Below are 6,115 nucleotides of genomic sequence, written 5' to 3' on the forward strand. Positions count from 1 at the left end.
AGGGTTTTTTGCCTTAGCAAGAGAGAAGGTGCACCTGCATGAGACTGACTCACAGCCTTCTTTGGCCGTTTTCTGGTGGTGAGGTTCATTATTGCCATGCTGTAACTTCAGGAGCAAGAGACACCTGAGCAGTTACCATAAATTACCTTTAGTCAAGGGAAGGACAGAGCTTTAGAAGTATGATTCACTCCCTGAAGATGTCGAAGATAAGTCAATCATGCCCTGAGGTGCTCTTTCCACTGACTAAAACGGTGCCTGCCAGCCCAGGGTAGAGAAATTCAGGTGAAGTGAGTCCCAGAAATGAGCCCTTTGAGCCCTGTGATTAATGCTGACAGGTCCAGCCCATTCCTCATTTCAAGATGGGTCCCTTCCTGCACTAGCTGCTCAGGGCTGGGGACATGGTGTAAATTAGACCTCAACCTTGACTTGTGGAGATCCACTACAGTACTAAATTCTGAAGCTATCCAGTGGAAGACCTCTGTCCTTACCATATGGTCACTGAAAATCTTAATGTGGAGGGCTCAAGTGCATTCCCAGCATGCCAGAAAAGGGCAGTGTTAAGCAGATAAGGGCCCATTTCCAGCCAAGTACACATCCTCAGGCATTCCTGAACCTCCACCAATGCTTTTTCATCTTCTCTCAGAGAATGATCACATTTTATGGCTGGAGAAGACCATGTCATTGCCTGCTCTAGCTCCTTGCTTAATGAAAGCCCAATTTTGGTGCACGTAATCCCTTAGTGATTCTCCCCCAGGGGTAACTTGTTAAATTGGGTTCAGCCCATCTGTATAATTTTCCAGTCAAACCCTATTTCTAGTAATTTAGAGTAGCTGGTTAAATTTGGTTCAGCCCATCTGTATAATTTTCCAGTCAAACCCTATTTCTAGTAATTTAGAGTAGCTGCTATCACATTTGTAAACTGACAGTAGATGCAGGAAAGTGGAGTTTATGTGTTTGTTTTTTGACCAGTATGAGCTCCCCCTTTTTTACTGCTTTTTTTTCCAGAAAACCAACATAATTAAATAAGCCATCACTTAGATTAGTGTTTGCTCTTCTGCTTTTACCTAGGATGCCAGGTTTGATTTTCCATGGTGCTACAAGTACCAAAATTAATTGCAATATCAGTTTGTTTTTTTCTTTTTTTTTTCTTTTACCATGACTCTTGTTGCAAAGAAAGAAGAGTCAGAATTTCTATTCTTTGAAAAAAAGAGCTGAGATAAAGAGTTAAGTCCCCACAACTCAGTTGTGGGGTGAACATTCCTTAATAACAATTCTGGCCAGCAACTGGTGACAAACAGTTATTTATTCACCAAGAATGACCAATGAAAGAAAGACTCAAAGATTTATATGCACTATAAAACTTTAGCACCCCTCTTCTGAGTTTGGCCCATGTTTCATCTCAGGCAGGTTTTCCTGGGTTGGCTATATGATGGTTGTATCCCCAGTCATCAGTTCTGTTTATGCTGGATAATAACTTTTGCACCTTTTAAGACTTGTTCCGACAGTGAACGGGGGGATATTGGTGAAATTTTTGCCCGACATCTGGGAAGAATGATGCATCTGACTCCATGATATCACAAGGCTAATTAATTACTTTATTATACTATATTATTCTATATTATATAACACTATATTACAGCACATCTAAACTGAAACTGCACAAGCACTTGACTGAACAAATCTTGTGACTGTCTGCTGACTGACAGTCTGGACATGCGCTTGGCCCTGATAGGCCAAGGAAACAAAACACCATCACTTTGGGTAAACAATCTCCATATTGCATTCTACTTTGGCACAACACAGGAGCAGCAAATGAGATAAGAATTGCTTTGATTATTCTTTTATCTGCTTCTCTCACTGCTTCTCTCAGGTTCAGAGAATGTGAATCCCACAGGGGAAGAGAAGAAGCACGGAGTTTGTTATCAGACACTGCACTTGCTCCCCCACATTCTGCTCCTGGACTGTGTTGTCTGCGGACAGACAGACAGCAGGACAGAGCTCTCCTTTGCTTTTAGTTACTTTTTAGCTAGATGAGGCACAGAAGTTCCCTGGACTGTGGGTTTTCTTTTTCTTTGGACCTGTTTAAACCTGCTCTGGACTGAACACCCAGAAGAGCACCGGATGCTCACACCTGTGGCCCACCAGGATGGGCCTGGGCCACAGCATTTCCAACACCAGAAGGGATTGATAAGAGTCTGAGTGAGCCGAGCTACAGCCCAAAAAGGGGACTTTCTGAGTTTGTCATCTCTTTTAGAGCAGCAAGATGTTTTATTGTTTAATATTGTTCAATTTTTGTGCGGATGAATGCTTTGCCTGTTAAATAAACAGTTTTTTCCACTTTTCTCCAAGGAAATCTTTTTCCCGAACCAGTTAAGGGAGGAGCCACTTAAATTTGTTTTTCTAAAAGAAACCCCTTTAAAGGTTTTTCTCCAAAAATTGCCCTAAACTAGGACACAGGAGTATTGTGTTTCTTCTTGCTGTTCTTCTGTGGAGCAATACAGCTATCTAGCATCTTTCTCCGGTAGTTTTGGGTGAGGGTCTTATAAAATTTTCTTGGAAATTCATTATATTATCATCTTTCTCGCTTTCCTTTGGATGACCTTTAAAATCTCACGCATGCGCCTTCCCTTCTTATGGTGTCCCATTGATATAAAATTTCGATAGCCAAACTGATTTTTATATCTTTTATTTTTAAAAAAGCATACAAGCAGCGCTGGGTGGCTGGGGAGTCACTGCTCCACGAATGGTGCATGCCACTTACAAGTTCACCAGAGTATATATACTGCTTTTAAGCCTACAAAGCATTTTCCAGTGTGCTTTTGTTAGTCTGAATCAGCAAATATCAATAAGCTGGGATCAGCAATTTCATCATCTTTCCAGGTGGTTGTTGGTTTCCTGTCCTGCTCGTGGTCATCTGGAGGGAGGCCCTTCACCAGTGTCTGCTAAATAATTTTAGTCTCATACAAGTGCATCAAGCTTTTTATTATACATAAGCATTTAGTCGCTTTGTTGCAATATCCCTTAGCTCTTCAACAGCTTCCTCTATTTTATTCTAAGCATTAGTCATTTTTGCTGCCTCATCTCTTTACTCTACTATACTTCTATTTTTTTTTTTTTGTTCGATGCTTTATTTGTCTATTTGGTCAGAAAGTTTCAAAACCATTCTTCGTAGTTATCCCAGGGAACGTGTCCGCTTTTGACACAGCAGATACAAGCATTTGCTGATTCCATTGCAAATTGCCATGAATCACAAAAGCATTTTTCACACCACTTATTATGTTGTTGCTTTAATTGCTTACATCGACATCAAATCCATCTCTAAGTTACAAAATAACTCCGAGGCTCCTCTAACTAAAACAATACCCCTCAGACTAAAACTTCTGGAGTGTATCAACCGCCTTAGTACAGGTGTAGTAAATTTATCAGAGTTAAGCCTAAGTTACTCCCTAGTTTTCCCATAACATCTATCTTATTTATTAGACCAAAGTTAACCACTGATTAAAGCTAAAAGCAGCTAAAATAAAAGTTACAGAAATTAAAAAAAGAAAGTCACAAAACCAAAGATTTCTTAACTAATTTCAATACAGATGATGCCTTAAATTTTTAACTTTTCTATTTTTCAAATTGTATACTGCACTAGTGCATGGCTCTAAACTCCATATAAAGTGTAGTAAACCATCTTCACATTTTAGTTAGACAAAACAATCCCTCCCAGCCTGTGATCCAAGGACACGCCACAGCCTCAGGCCCCAAAAAGTATAAACAAAATTGAATTGGGGAGATCAAACTGGGGGAATATGACTTCATTATCTGAAGCCGTAATTGGAAGATTAATGCCTGATATGCAAATAGACCAAACTTATATCTGTCTGAAAAACTCGTGACCATTGTCCATCTTGGGTGTAGCCTCGAGAAGGCTTTTGACTGCCCAAGGTGTCAAGCGGGGCACCTGCCAATAAAACAAGAAGGGAGCTGGCCCTGGCAGCTGAGGATGGCAGAGGCGTCCCAGTCGGCTCCCGGTTGGACCCTGTCCACTGCAGCCTCAGCCGCCACAGCCCTGTCCTGGCTCCAGCTCCTCCACCACTGCCATCACAACCGCCACAGCCTTGGGAGATGTACCCCCAGTCTCTGCTCTCCCACCCTACCCCACTTGCTCCTAGGTGGGCAGGGGCAAGGGGAGGAGACCGCCAATGCGTGCAGCCAACGGCACCACCCCTAAAGGTGGAGCTGGAGGGCAGAGCCATCTACCGAGAGGGTGGAGAGGGGACCTCCCACAGAGGGAGTGACGCCCCTCCCACTCTCAGGCCCTTGAGTTTCCATAGCAACATCGCGCACCGGGATGGAGGGGGGGGGCTGGCTCAGGAGATGACGTCATTGAAGTGAGCAGGGCCAGGGACACTGCCCCAAGCCCCTACGCCAGAGCAAATCCTGGGTGGTGATTCCTAGTACCAGGATTAGTCGAGGGAGATCTAACACAGCCGATTCAACGGGATAAGACAGCTCTCGCTCAAGTAGCTCTTCCGATGAGGAAGATGAGACAAGAGCTGCTCTGAACTGGTGAAAGAAGGGAAAGATAGCAAGAAGAGCCATAAGGAAATGTAGTCTAATAGCCAAACATACTAGGTCAAAAAGGGAACAACCAGTTCTACAAGCATTGCTATGGCAAGCAGTTGGCAATCAGAGGCCAATATACATAAAAGTTCTGTACTTGCTTGTAGAGTTAGAGCAGTGGAAGACCACTGTGAGAAAATATAAAGAAAATCCAGATAAAGTAGCAAATGTAGTAGAAAGGCCAATTAACACACAAACCCCTGACTGGACTGATTTGAAATCTATGATGGAAACATTGCTTGATCCCACTGAGAGACAGATGGTTAATAAAGCTATTAGAACTTCTGTAGAGGCACAGATAGCAAGCGGATTGACCCAGGGCAAAGTTGCTGAGGTTTTTCCATCAGATGACCCTAAGTGTGACCCAAATGTGCCAGAACAGATGGCAAAATAAAAGCGATATCAAAATCTCATGGTATATGGGTTAAAACATGGTGTCCCTAAAGCTCTAAATTGGTCAAAGATTTACAAAGTAAAGCAAAACTATGATGAACCTCCCACTGATTTTTAAATAGTTTAAGAGAAAATACCATAAAATATACACACCTATATCCTGATCTAGCTGATGAGAAAGCCCATCTAGTTATCTTGTTTATGGGTCAAGCTACAAATGATATAAGAAGAAAACTGCAAAAACAAGATGGGGTTCAGGACATAGATAAAACACTAGAAATGGCCTGGAAAGTATATCGGGACAAAGACCCAAGTGACCAAACTAGTAAGAGGGCAATTCAGGAGAAGTCATCCAAGAGAACATCTTCCCTTACGGACAGAGATCAGTATGTCTACTGTAAGAAAAAGGGACATTGGAAAAATGACTGTCCAATGTTGAAACCAAAACCCCCAGTTCCCCAACTCACAGTGAGAGAAGACTCATGCTCAGAGTGATGGGGACCAAAGGCTTCTCCCCCAGAAGAGCCTTCAGTTATATCTAAGCTGGGGAAAGATGATACCAAATTTATCGTAGATACCAGAGCAGCGTATTCTCTGTTAAATACTTTTAAAAGGGAAACTGAGTCATGATGGTGTACATGTTGTTGGGGCGACAGAAGTAAGCAAAACACAGCCTTTCCTCCAACCTTTAAAATTCACATTGGGGAAGCACTGGGTAATTCATCAATTCCTTTATATGCCTGTCCTGGGTTGTAAGATATGTGTGTGTGTTCTATTTCCCATCTGTTAGGGGTGGGGCAGTTATCTTCTGTTAATTGGGCAGTTTATCTCTTCCACAACCAATCCTCCCTCTGGGGAGATATTTTGTGTTAATGGGCCATTGAGTGTCACTTCGTGACTGATAAAATTACATCATCCCATTGTGAGATGTTCCGCTCAGGGGGAGGAGCCAAGCATTCCTACCTGGATATGATGTGAGTTTTGGAACACTAGAACAGCCTTTCCCCACTGGATTCCCAGAGGAGCAGCTTTCTTCTCCACTGGATTCCGAGAGGAAGACCAAGCCCATCTACACCACCACTGGACCTTCAGAAGAAAACTACACTCTTCT

This window comes from Agelaius tricolor, unplaced genomic scaffold, assembly GCF_023055355.1.
Source record: "Agelaius tricolor isolate 1412-34295 unplaced genomic scaffold, bAgeTri1.0.p SCAF_21, whole genome shotgun sequence".
In the NCBI taxonomy this organism is placed as follows: domain Eukaryota; kingdom Metazoa; phylum Chordata; class Aves; order Passeriformes; family Icteridae; genus Agelaius; species Agelaius tricolor.